Genomic DNA, 14,699 nt, shown 5'->3' with positions numbered 1-14,699 from the left:
GGAGGGGTGCGTCACTTGAGTGGGTTAAGTCACTGATGTGATCTTCAACCCCTCTTGGGTTGTGCCGTAGCGGAGATCTTTGTGGGCTATACTCGGCCTTGTCTCAGGATGGTAAGTTGGTGGTTGAAGATATACCTCTAATGGTGTGGGGGCTGTGCTTTGCCAAAGTGGGTGGGGTTATATCCTTCCTGTTTGGCCCTGTCCGGGGGTGTCATCGGATGGGGCCACAGTGTCTCCTGACCCCTCCTGTCTCAGCCTCCAGTATTTATGCTGCAGTAGTTTATGTGTCAGGGGGCTAGGGTCAGTTTGTTATGTCTGGAGTACTTCTCCTGTCCTATCCGGTGTCCTGTGTGAATTTAAGTATGCTCTCTCTAATTCTCTCTTTCGCTCTTTCTTTCTCTCTCTCAGAGGACCTGAGCCCTAGGACCATGCCTCAGGACTACCTGACATGATGACTCCTTGCTGTCCCCAGTCCACCTGGCTGTGCTGCTGCTCCAGTTTCAACTGCTCTGCCTGTGATTCTTATTATTTGACCTTGCTGGTCATTTATGAACATTTGAACATCTTGGCCATGTTCTGTTATAATCTCTACCCGGCACAGCCAGAAGAGGACTGGCCACCCCACATAGCCTGGTTCCTCTCTAGGTTTCTTCTTAGGTTTTGGCCTTTCTAGGGAGTTTTTCCTAGCCACCGTGCTTCTACACCTGCTTTGCTTGCTGTTTGGGGTTTTAGGCTGGGTTTCTGTACAGCACTTTGAGTTATCAGCTGATGTACGAAGAGCTATATAAATAAATTTGATTTGATTTGATTTGATGACATCACATCTGACCATCAGACCAACACATTGAAGGCCCTACTCCATAAAGTTTGCAGTAGTGTCTAAAAACTAAAACAAAATACATTTACTGTGTACTTTACTGTATATTCTTTGGATATCGCTTTTCAACAGGGAAAGTTCAAAAAGTAAGTTATTACTAAGTTATTATTATTATTTCAAGGGAGTTTTTCCTAGCCACTGTGCTTCTACACCTGCATTGCTTGTTGTTTGGGGTTTTATGCTGGGTTTCTGTACAGCACTTTGTGACATCATCTGATGTAAGAAAGGCTTTATAAATACATTTGATTGATTACCATAATTCTTATATCTACCCAATCCTTTCAGATCTACAGAAGTGACAAGAGGAGTTCTGGTAAGTGGTTGATTTGAATTGAAATCAGGATAAGAATGGGATCTCTGGAACACAGAGGATCTGAACTCTCTGTCCCAGGTGCATCCAATTACCTATTACAAATATTGTCATAACCTCTGTCTGTCGCTATCACAAGGCTAATTGCCTTAACAGTGATTCCAGGTTGAAAAAGGTAGATAAATATTGACAAAAGTGTAATTGAGTTGCATGAAAGCGTGGTTATGCTCTTTCACCTCTAAGCTAATGGCCTTTTGAATTCCCCCTTTGGCAATGTGGAGATACTGTACATCTAGGCCTAGAATCAAAGCTTGATTAAAGCTGTATCGCTGAAGTTCAGCGCTATAGCGCGATTGAAATGTTAAGCTATTTTCCAATTGAGACGATATATGAAGCGTTTACCGTGAATTCCGTTGTGGAAACATTTCCTTAAAATGTTTATTGTAGCAGCTCTTCAGCGCTATGGATTGAATCGAGCTCTCAATCAGGTCGAGCGTAAACCAGGGCTGGCAGACATCCGCATAAGCAGATATTTTTGGCAGTGTTGGAGGTGTAACTTATTGCACTTATTGAGCTGACGTATCAGTGAGTGGCTGCTTTTGTGTGTCACAAGCTACAAATCCCTACCGTGTTCAAAATGGCAATAGAAAGTGTAGGCGCTATCGACGATAGGAATAATGACTCTCAAAGGTCAAACTATTGGTGTAAGGCTAATGATATCATGCATGATATCATGATCATTTAGATGGATGAACTTCTAACACGGCTGCATGGGATTTGTTGGATTATAGTCGGGTGTGATTTCGTTGCATCCAATGGCAGTGTCCACGATAAGCTAACGCAAAGAGCCGCTTGTGGAATTGACAGGTCTAACTCAGTTCCACAAAACAACGCTATGCAGATGTCAATCTGATTGAATCAAGCCCCTAGCCTTCTTGTTTATATACTGTGTGTGTGTGTGTGTGTGTGTGTGTGTGTGTGTGTGTGTGTGTGTGTGTGTGTGTGTGTGTGTGTGTGTGTGTGTGTGTGTGTGTATGCAATGTGACTGCCAGCTTTCAACAAGCCCCACTATTTTATTATCTCAGTCAATTTTTTCTGTTTGTGTGGGCTGGTTACAGTCATCAGTGTATACAGCATTCCACAGATAAAAGAACGAATTCAGCCCACAACACATTAACACAGACCTGTTTGTAAGCAAGACAATGTTAATAACACCACCACCTTGTCCTATGCTGCTACTGATGGGATTGAGTGTAGGCTTGATTGGACTACATAAGCATCTGTATATTAACATAGTGGGAGGGTAATGTTCTTTCTATTAGTGGGTGGCACACAGATGGATTTGGTAGATGGTATACTGTATGTATGTAAGTATGCCCACTCTAAAACTGTTTCTCAACTCCAGGAACCCACAGGACTGCACTTATTTTGCTTTAACCCAGAACTAACACACCCGGGGTGAGTTTCCCAAAAGCCTCATAGTTAATAACCTTTGTTATATACCTTTGTATATACACTGCTTGTAACAGCTCTCGTTTGTAGAAGGAGACCAAGGCGCAGCGTGGTAGGCGTACATCGTATTTTTATTGACGACACCAAACAAAATAACAAAGACAAAAAAACAAAAGCGCACAGTTCTGTCAGGCTCAGATACTAAACAGAAAACAAGATCCCACAAAACCCAAAAGGAAAATGACAACTTATATATGATCCCCAATCAGAGACAACGATAGACAGCTGCCTATGATTGGGAACCATACTCAGCCAAAAACACAAAGAAATAGAAAACATAGTTTTGCCCACCCGAGTCACACCCTGACCTAACCAAACATAGAGAATAATAAGGATATCTAAGGTCAGGGCGTGACACTGCTGCCACGTTGAGGCCAAAATCTAAATTGTGCCTAGACTCCTAAGTCATATAATGGCCTTTCTCTTGCATTTCAAAGTTGATGGAACAAAAAATAAATAGAAAACTGACATTCTTTTCTTTGTATTATCTTTTACCAGATCTAATATGTTATATTCTCCTACATTAATTTCACATTTCCACAAAGTGTTTCCTTTCAAATGGTATCAAGAATATGCAAATCCTTGCTTCAGGTCCTGAGCTACAGGCAGTTAGATTTGGGTATGTCATTTTAGGCAAAAAATAAATAATTTAAAGGGTCCGATCCTTAAGAGGTGTGCCTTCCTAAAAGTTCATTTGTGGAATTTCTTTCCTTCTTAATGCGTTTGAGCCAATCAGTTGTGTTGCGACAAGGTGGGGGTTAGGGTTAGGGGGGGGTATACAGAAGATTTAGTAAAAGACCAAGTCCATGAACAGCTCAAATAAGCAAAGACATGAAGGTCAGTCAATACGGAAAATATCAAGAACTTTGAAAGTGCAGTCGCAAAAACATCAAGCGCTATGATGAAACTGCCTCTCATGAGGACCGCCACAGGAACGGAAGACCTAGAGTTACCTCTGTTGCAGAGGATGAGTTCATTAGAGCTACCAGCCTCAGAAATTACAGCCCAAATAAATGTTTCACAGAGTTCAAGATACAGACACATCTCAACATCAGCTGATCAGAGGAGACTGTGTGATTCAGACCTTCGTGGTCGAATTGCTGCAAAGAAACCATTACTTAAGGACACCAATAAGAAGAAGAGGGGCCAAGAAACTTGGGCCAAGAAACACGAGCAATGAACATTTGACCGGTGGAAATTTGTCCTTTGGTCTGCAGTCCAAATGTGAGATTTTTGGTTCCAACCACCGTGCCTTTATGAGACGCGGTGTGGGAGAATGGATGATCTCCGCATGTGTATTTCCCAACGTAAATCATGGAGGAGGAGGTGTTATTCTGTGGGGTGCTTTGCTGGTGACACTGTCTGTGATTTATTTAGAATTCAAGGCACACTTGAAATGTGTGACTACCAGGTGACTACTTCATGAAGCTGGTTGAGAAAATGCCAAGAGTGTGTAAAGCTGTCATCAAGGCAAAACGTGACTATTTGAAGAATCTCAAATATAAAATATATTTTGATTTGTTAAACACTTTTTTTGGTTACTACATGATTCCATATGGCTTCACTATTATTCTACATTGTAGAAAATAATAAATATAAAGGAAAACCCTTGAATGAGAAGGTGTTCTAAAACTTTTGACCGGTAGTGTAAGTATATTTAAAACCAAATACTCCCAAGTGGCTCAGTTATTAGAGCATAATGCTTTCAGGGTTGTGGGTTCAATTCCCACAGGGGACAAGTATAAAAAATGTATCAATGTATCGCTCTGGATAAAAGTGTCTGCTAAATGACTAAAATGTAAATGTTTTGGACTTTTACCCAAGTAGTATTTTACTGGGAGACTTTCACTTTTACTTGAGTCATTTTCTATTAAGGTATATTAAAATTTACAGAAGTATGACAATTAGATACTTTTTCCACCACTGCCAAGAAGACAGTGAATGTTCCTGAGTGGCCAAGTTACAGTTTTTATTGAATTCTGCTTGAAGAATTTTTAAAACAAAAATGGGCAAATATTGCACAATCCAGGTGTGGAAGGCTCTTAAGAGACTTACCCAGAAAGATTCACAGCTGCAATCGCTGCCAAAGGTGCTTCTACAAAGTATTGACTCAGGGGTGTGAATATTTATTTAAATGAGATATTTCTGCATTTTATTCTCAATAAATTTGCTAAAATGTATAAATAAATGTTTTCACTTTGTCATTAGGGGGTATTGTGTGCTGTGGCAATTTTAGCATGTAAATCTTGGTGGGGCAAATTCAACCAATTTTTTTTAGATGCATGCCAGCAAAACCTGTGCTGGGCTGGGCGGTAGCCTAGCGGTTAAGATGTTGGGCCAGTAACGGAAAGGTTGCTGGTTTGAATCGTTTGAATCCCAGAGCTGACTACAGAGCTGACTATGTGCCCTTGACCAAGGCACTTAACCCTAAATGCTCCTGTAAGTCACTCTGGAAAAGAGTGTCTGCTAAATGACAAAAATGTAAAATGGGCTGGGAGTAGACTGAGGTGTGTAGTAGTAATAGTCTTACAATGCGGGCTGGGTAACAGATTGAGTTGTGTGGTGCTACAGTGTGGGCTGGGTAGTAGACTGAAGAGTGTTGTAGTAGTTGATTTACAGTGTGTGCTGGGTAGTAGACTAGAGTGTGTTGTTGTAGTTGTAGTAGTAGTAGTAGTAGTAGTGCTACTGTATGTGGGCTGGTTGGAGACAGGTGTGTAGTAGTGGTAGTGCTACAGTGTGGGCTGGTTGGAGACTGAGGTGTGTTGCAGTGGTAGTGCTACAGTGTGGGCTTGGTAGCAGATTAAGGTGTGCAGTAGTAGTAGTGTTATATTGTGGGCTGGGTGGTAGCCTAGTGGTTAAGCGGTTTGGCCAAGTAGTAGAAATGTTAATGGTTCGAATCCCTGAGCTGACTAGGTGAAATCTGTCGATGTGCTCTTGAGCAAGGTACTTAACCCTAATTGCTCCTGTAAGTCCCTCTGGATAAGAGTGTCTGCTAAATGTAAACATGTGACTCACCACCTGGATTCAGTCTTATGTAGCAAAATTGGAAAAGGTGTTTTTTTTAATTGGATAAAAGTAGACTCAGAGCTACAAAATGGTATATCCTACACGGAATTTGAGGAACAATGGGAAAGTAATTCTGGTTTAAAAAGTTGATCAACTTGTAAACTCACTTTTGAGAAAATCGCCTTTGAATATTTTGATATCAAGCGAAGAGCTCTTCTTTGTCTACACCAATTCAGCATCGTTCACACCGTCTTCAGCTTTAGCCCCACCCATCTCGTTTCGCCCTGGCTGATGATTTGTTTATTCTGGATAACATAAAAACAGCCTAGCCAGCTCTGCTGGCAACAATTACATTATGTTTTTTTGCAGACGTTTACTGACACGGTCATATTCAACGGGTGTTACACACACGTCACATAACGTTAGCTAACAAGTCAGCCAGCTAACGTTAGCTAGTTAAACAACACTGAACACAGTGCCAACAATGCCACAGTGCTGGGAGCTAACCAACCAGGTTCAATGTTAGCTAGCTAACATTAGGCTCTAACTAAAAAAACAAACGGCTTTGGGAAACAAATAATAACGTCAGCTAAAGTTAGCTAACTAGCTAACAGTACACTTTAGCTTGAAATGAAACCATCTCTTTACAGACCCAACATCATGATATAGTATCCCCTCCTCGTGAAGAAAAGCACATGATCAAATTATAATACACAAAGTAAGCAAAACAATGAAATCATTCCAACATTGCCCAAATGATGAATATGATACTAATGAGACAGACCTATACAAACAATATAACAATTGAGATGTTTATTTATTTATTTATTTTACCTTTCTTTAAAACCAGGTAGGCAAGTTGAGAACAAGTTCAAGTAAAACAAGTAAAGCAAGTAAAACACTGGAATGGTAGTTTTGCAATGGAAGAATGTGCAAAGTAGAAATAAAAATAATGGGGTGCAAAGGAGCAAAATAAATAAATTAATTAAATACAGTTGGGAAAGAGGTAGTTGTTTGGGATAAATTATAGGTGGGCTATGTACAGGTGCAGTAATCTGTGTGCTGCTCTGACAGTTGGTGCTTAAAGCTAGTGAGGGAGATAAGTGTTTCCAGTTTCAGAGATTTTTGTAGTTCGTTCCACTCATTGGCAGCAGAGAACTGGAAGGAGAGGCGGCCAAAGAAAGAATTGGTTTTGGGGGTGACTAGAGAGATATACCTGCTGGAGCGTGTACTACAGGTGGGAGATGCTATGGTGACCAGCGAGCTGAGATAAGGGGGGACTTTACCTAGCAGGGTCTTGTAGATGACATGGAGCCAGTGGGTTTGGCGACGAGTATGAAGCGAGGGCCAGCCAACGAGAGCGTACAGGTCGCAATGGTGGGTAGTATATGGGGCTTTGGTGACAAAACGGATTGCACTGTGATAGACTGTATCCAATTTGTTGAGTAGGGTATTGGAGGCTATTTTGTAAATGACATCGCCAAAGTCGAGGATTGGTAGGATGGTCAGTTTTACAAGGGTATGTTTGGCAGCATGAGTGAAGGATGCTTTGTTGCGAAATAGGAAGCCAATTCTAGATTTAACTTTGGATTGGAGATGTTTGATATGGCTCTGGAAGGAGAGTTACAGTCTAACCAGACACCTAAGTATTTGTAGTTGTCCACGTATTCTAAGTCAGAGCCGTCCAGAGTAGTGATGTTGGACAGGCGGGTAGGTGCAGGTAGCGATCGGTTGAAGAGCATGCATTTAGTTTTACTTGTACAAACTATGACACAAGGGAATGATGAGCGGATAGGAGGCCATTTTGATTAAGAAATGAATGCGCAGGTCCTCCCGAGAGACGAGGTGCTTGAGGCGTCACTACAGACCCGGGATCAATCCCAGGCTGTGTCACAACTGGCCGTGACCGGGAGTCCTATAGGGCGGCACACAATTGGCCCAGCATCGTCCGGGTAAGAGGAGGGTTTGGCCAGGGAGGCTTTACTTGGCTCATTGTGCTCTAGCGACTCCTTGTAGCAGGCCGGGTGCCTACAGGCTGAATTCGGTCATCAGTTGAACGATGTTTCCTCCGACACATTGGTGCGACTGGCTTCCGGGTTAAGCGGGCGGGAGTTAAGAAGCGTAGTTTGGCGGGTCATGTTTCGGGGGACGCATGACTCGACCTTCGCCTCTACCCAGCCCGTTGGGGAGTTGCTGCAATGACACAAGATCGCAATTGGATATCACGAAATTGGAGAGAAAAAGGGGGTAAAATACAAAAAATAAATAAATGAATGAGCAAGAATTCGATATAACTATACAGAACAAAAATAGAAATGCAACAAGTAAATTGTTGGTCCCATCTTTCATGAGCTTAAATGAAAGATCCCAGACATTTTCCATATGCACAAAAAGCTTATTTTGTGCAAAAATGTGTTTACATCCCTGTTAGTCAGCATTTCTCCTTTAGCATATCCAGAAGCTGCTTAAACAGCATGATCATTACACAGGTGCACCTTGTGCTGGGGACAATAAAAGGCCACTCTAAAATGTGCAGTTTTGTCACACAACACAATGCCACAGATGTCTCAAGATTTAAGGGAGGGTGCAATTGGCATGCTGACTGCAAGAGTGTCCACCAGAGCTGTTGCCAGAAATTGGAATGTTAATTTATCTACCATGAGCCAACTCCAAAGTCGTTTTAGAGAATTTGGCAGTACGTCCAACAGGCCTCACAACCACAGACCACGTGTAGCCACGCCAACCCAGGAACTCCACATCCGGCTTCTTCACCCGCGGTGTCGTCTGAGACCAGCCACCAGAACAGCTGATGAAACAGGAGTATTTCTGTCTGTAATGAAGCCTTTTTGTGGTAAAAAAAAAACAAATTCTAACTAAGCATTTGTGTTTACTGAGTCTGCCAGATCAGATGCAGTAGGGATGACCAGGGATGTTCTCTTGATAAGTGTGTGAATTGGACAATTTTCCTGTCAAAATGTAACAAGTACTTTTGGATGTCAGGGAAAATGTATGGAGTAAAAAGTACATTATTTTCATTCAGAATGTAGTGAGGTAAATGTAAAAGTTGACAAAAATATAAGTAGTTAAGTAATGTACAGATACCTCTAAAAATACTTAAGTAGTACTTTAAATAATTTTTGCGGAAGTAAACAAAATGCCTTCACACCAGCCCAAATGCCTTCACACCAATACATTAGCATACTTTATATACTGTTACACGCACTTATCACATAGTATTTCATACATACAGTGGGAAGAACAAGTATTTGATACACTGCCGATTTTGCAGGTTTTTCAACTTACAAAGCATGCAGAGGTCTGTAATTTTTATCATAGGTACACTTACACTGTGAGAGACAGAATCTAAAACAAAAATCCAGAAAATCACATTGTATGATTTTCAAGTAATTAATTAGCATTTTATTGCATGACATAAGTATTTGATTACCTACCAACCAGTAAGAATTCCAGGCTCTCACAGACCTGTTCGTTTTTCTTTAAGAAGCCCTCCTGTTCTCCACTCATTACCTGTATTAACTGCACCTGTTTGAACTCGTTACCTGTATAAAAGACACCTGTCCACACACTCAATCAAACAGACTCCAACCTCTCCACAATGGCCAAGACCAGAGAGCTGTGTAAGGACATCAGGGATAAAATTGTAGACCTGAACAAGGCTGGGATGGGCTACAGGACAATAGGCAACAACTGTTGGCGCAATTATTAGAAAATGGAAGAAGTTCAAGATGACGGTCAATCACCCTCTGTCTAGGGCTCCATGCAAGATCTCACCTCGTGGGGCATCAATGATCATGAGGAAGGTGAGGGATCAGCCCAGAACTACACGGACCTGGTCACTGACCTGAAGAGAGTGTTAGCTATCTATTTCAGATTTTACACGTTTCTAATTTTGACAGAAAGTGATTTCATTTCAAGCTAACGTGTACTGTTATCTAGCTAATTTTAGCTGGCTGGCTCCCTAGCTGACGTTATTATTTGTTTCCCAGAGCCATTTGCTCTAGTTAGAGCCTAATGTTAGCTAGCTAACATTGGACCTGGTTGGTTAGCTCCCACCACGGTGGCATTGTTGGCACTTTGTTCATTGTTGTTTAACTAGCTGTCTGGCTTGTTAGCTAACGGTACGTAACGTGTGTGTGTGTGTGTGTGGTCTTAAACATTGTTTACCTAGCAAGCTAGCTGTATGTCTTTAGCTATAGTGTACTTTTAGCTAGCTAGCTAACGTTAGCTGGCTGGCTCACTAGCACACATTATTATTCGTTTATCAGAGCGGTTTGCTTTTCTAGTTAGAGCCTAATGTTAGGCAGTGTTGGCACTGTTTTCATTGTTGTTTAATTAGCTAACATTAGCTGGCTGGCTCGTTAGCTAACGTTATGTAACGTGTGTACAACACCTGTTGAATATGGCTGGTGTCAGTAAATGTCTGCAAAAAAGCATTATGAAATTGTTGCCAGCAGAGCTGGTTAGGATGTTTTCATGTTATCCAGAGGTAAACAAATCATCAGCCAGAGCGCCAAGTGTGCGCTCTGAGAGCGAAACGAGATGGGCGGAGCTAAAGCTGAAGCGCTGAATGATGCTGAATGGGTGTAGACAAAGAAGAGCTCTTCACTAGATACTAAAACATTCAAAGGCGATTTTTCTCAAAAGTGAGTTTACAAGCTGATCAACTTTCAAAGCAGAATTACTTTCCCATTGTTCCTCAAATGCAGTGTATGGATATACCATTTTGTAGCTCTGAATCTCTTTTATCCAATGTATAAAAAAACAATTTCACATTTTGCAACATAAGACCGAATCCAGCTGGTGAGTCACCTATGGGAGGAAGGATGTCAGCGTTGCGCAGCAGCTGAAACCAGTGAACTTTGGCGACAACAACACCAGGCTCCAGAGCGTTGAACCTGTAAAACAGGTAATAACAACAACAACAAAAAATCTGAAGATATTACAACCCTGCACAACATCATTTCACTTCCCAAGTTTAGATAAGAAGAATAACCTCATACAATGCAATGACAATGATATTCACCTGAAGTGCTGGTACTGCTTGATCTGCGGCAGCGGCCTGAAGTACGGAGTCAGGTGTTGTTGCCAGCCATAGCTTTCCACCAGTAGCGTACCATCCTCCAGTCCAACCAGCTGTGGGATGTTGACCCTGTCACAGTGCTGTCCTTCACAACACCAGCAATCTCAGACGACATGTTCACTCTGGTCTTTCTGAAGTGCTGCTTGATGAGGCCGAAGCACCAGTCAGGCCAAACTTGGTGTGGCCTGTTATCAGGAAGTGAAGGTCCAGGGTGTGGTGTAGCTTGTGCATGGTCCGCCAGACACAATACCATAGCACAAACTTGTTCTTGTTATGTCCACTGCAGTTATCACAATTCAGGTCCACAGGTGTTCCCCCAACTCCGTAGTTGGTGAAGAAATGGTGCATGTAGTTGATGACTGCGCTGCTGCATTTGCTTGCTTGGGTCAGCTCTCTTTTTGATGGGAGGCATTAGACCATTCTCCTTGTATGACTGGTGGAGGAGAGTCAGGCGTGTTCTACTGATACTGAAAGACAAATTCCAAATACAAATATTTTAACATTATTATACAATAGATGCGAAATGGCATTCTAAGAACATCACTACACACAGTTCATACACGTAATGTTAGCTACCTAACCAGCCATCTAACATCAGCTGGCTAGCTAACAGCAAGCTTTAACTAGCAATACAAACTGATTGTCACAGCCATCTAACCTCAGCTTACGTTAGCTAGCTAACAGCAAGCTTTAACTTCGGGTCTTTCGTTTAGACATGTCACGTTAACGATAGCTAGCTAAAATATTTACTATAATCCCAATCCATAGAATAACATTACTAGCAATACAAACCGATTGTCACAGCTAGCTGAAGTTAACATTGAACCTATTTGGTTATCTAGCAAGCCAGCCATCAAACTCCAGCTGGCAACTTTTACTTTTACTTCACTACATTCCGAAAGAAAATAATGTACTTTTTACTCCATACATTTTCCCTGACACCCAAAAGTACTCGTTACATTTTGACAGGAAAATTGTGCAATTCACACACTTATCAAGAGAACATCCCTGGTCATCCCTACTGCATCTGATCTGGCAGACTCACTGAACACATGCTTTGTTTGTAAATCATATCTGAATGTTGGAGTGTGCCCCTGGCTATCCGTCAATAAAAAAGAAATTGTGCCGTCTGGTTTAAAATAAGGAATTTGAAATTATTTATACTTTTAAATATCACAATTTAGTACTTTTTCCACCACTGGATGTGGCTGGGGGTTTATTTCACATGACCCATCAATTTAGACAAGTGTGTCTCGGTAAGCGTCATCTAATATTTATTAAATATTTTGATCTAGACACTCTTGTTTACCTATAATTTTTCCTTATTGTAGGCTACTATCACTTTTAGTCTTACTCTTTACTACACTACTCACTGTTTAGCACAACAGATCAAGAGACATAAATATGTGCCTGTTGGTCAATCTGAATGTGCTTGCATTTTTTGAGTGTTGACAGGATTTGGAACATGTGTACCAAGTTTGGTTCCAATATAAATATATGTGTCTGATTTATATGCATTTAAGTGTCAGACCACACCCAAATGAATATTTATTTGTCAGTTGTTTGATATGCTAGAATGGAAAATATTGCTTTGAAATACATTGGTCCATAGTTTCATCCAGATTGGCTCTGTGGTACCAGAGAAGTCATTTAAGTGTTTTTCAAAAATTCTAAATAATGGAAAATCCATCATGGCAAACCTTGTGGGTACGTGAGGCAATTTTGTGCACAGAATTTCAGGATTCATGGCAGTGATGGGCAACTTGCCTCAGGATCAATTTCCATCAGAATGTAACTATTTTCTGTGATCTATTGTCAGACGATAAACATATGATCCGTGCAATTCAGAATCCTTTGGACGTCCCTACCCCATTGAAGCTGACATTTTAAGAGATTTGGTTATGTGTAAGCTTAGGGTAATGGTTAAGGTTACGGTTAGGGTTATGGTTTAGGGTAGGGATGTCCCAAGGATGCCAGATATCACTGACAAACATATAGGAGCTATGGATTCAAGGCCAGGCCATCCATTATATAAAAGTTATAGTTTTAACCATGTTTTGAGGCTATACTGTGTTTGTTTTCAGTTAAACAGGGCTATGTTTGATTCTGATGGAAAAGAACAGTTCAAATAAGCTCGACAAGCATTGATACTTTTTTTCTTCTTCAAGTATCAATGGGTATACAGCGCCTAGTGAAAGTCTACACATCCTTGAACAGTTTTTACAATCGAGATTGACACCTTTACTGTCCAGCCACAGCAGCTTACGCTCAGGGTGCCAGTCTTCAGATTCACATTTTGAGTATTTGGCGCACGGTGGTGGAAGGTGGAGACAGCCCATCAGAGAGGCAGATGGGAGAGGGTAGAAAGAGTCTGCTGGTAGGGAGACAAATAAGAACACGTATTGTAGAGCACATCACTTTACATAGGTTTTAAGTGAGGAATGGGGTCAGCTGGAAACAACATTTAACCTATATAATGTTGTTTTTCATTATAATTATTATTAGTGGAAAGTTCAAATATATTGTAAACTGGAATGGATGGACTGTAGTTGTTCAACAAATAATACATTATTATGACGTTAATGGAGGAATTTTGACAACAACTGCTTGAATGTTAAATGACGAGACAGAGGCATTGATGTGAGTAACCATTCTTGTTCAATACATTGCAATACATCCGGGTAAGCACACATGTAAAAACACTGGAGTTGCAGTAATTATCACTTACCAACAGATGGCATCACACAACCATAACTAGTACAGAAACTAAGCAAACTACAATGTCACAAACTAATTAGCAACAACGAAATACACTACTACAAATACAATAGCTACGATAACCTATTTGCAACTTTTTGGTATCTTCTCCGACTGGCCTCGACTGCTAACCAACTGACCGTTGGAAAGTCAGGCTCCGAAGTCAGGCGCAGAGGCCACCGCTGCTGGATCGTGTGTTTTTGGTTCCTTTAGAGGTAATGCAGTTGTAGAAATGCTTATTTACAGGCTCTAACCAATAGTGCAAAAAAGGTGTTCGGTGAACAATAGGTAAAGAAATAAAACAACAGTAAAAAGACAGGCAATATACAGTAGCGAGGCTATGAAAGTAGATAGGGCTACATACAGACACCGGTTAGTCAGGCTGATTGAGGTAGTATGTACATGTAGATATGGTTAAAGTGACTATGCATATATGATGAACAGAGAGTGGCAGTAGCCAGGCAGGTGGTGGGACACAATGCAGATAGCCCAGTTAGCCAATGTGCGGGACCACTGGTTGGTCGGCCCAATTGAGGTAGTATGTACATGAATTCTAGGTCAGTAATGGGACTATGTTAAATGATAAACAGACAGCAGCGTAAAAAGAGGGTTTGGGGGGGGACACAATGCAAATAGTCCAGGTAGCCATTTGATTACCTGTTCAGGAGTCTTATGACCTGGGGGTAAAAACTGTTGAAGCCTTTTTGTCCTTTGCTTGGCACTCCGGGAACCGCTTGCCATGCGGTAGTTGAGAGAACAGTCTATGACTGGGGTGGCTGGGGTCTTTTACCATTTTTAGGGCCTTCCCTGACACTGCCTGGTGTAGAGGTCCTGGATGGCAGGCAGCTTAGCCCCAGTGATGTACTGGCCCGTAGGCACTACCCTCTGAAGTGCCTTGCGGTCAGAGGACGAGCAATTGCCAAACCAGTCAGGATGCTCTCGATGTTGCAGCTGTAGAACCTTTTGAGGATCTCAGGACTCATGCAAAATCTTTTTCGTTTCCTGAGGGGGAATAGGCTTTGTCATGCCCTCTTCACGACTGTCTTGGTGTGTTTGGACCATTCTAGTTTGTTGTTGATGTGGACACCAAGGAACTTGAAGCTCTCAACCTGCTCCATTACAGCCCCGTCGATGAG

Source organism: Oncorhynchus tshawytscha, linkage group LG13 (assembly GCF_018296145.1).
Source record: "Oncorhynchus tshawytscha isolate Ot180627B linkage group LG13, Otsh_v2.0, whole genome shotgun sequence".
Classification (NCBI taxonomy): Eukaryota; Metazoa; Chordata; class Actinopteri; order Salmoniformes; family Salmonidae; genus Oncorhynchus; species Oncorhynchus tshawytscha.
The sequence above is the reverse complement of the archived record's forward strand: the minus strand, read 5'-3'. Positions refer to the sequence as shown.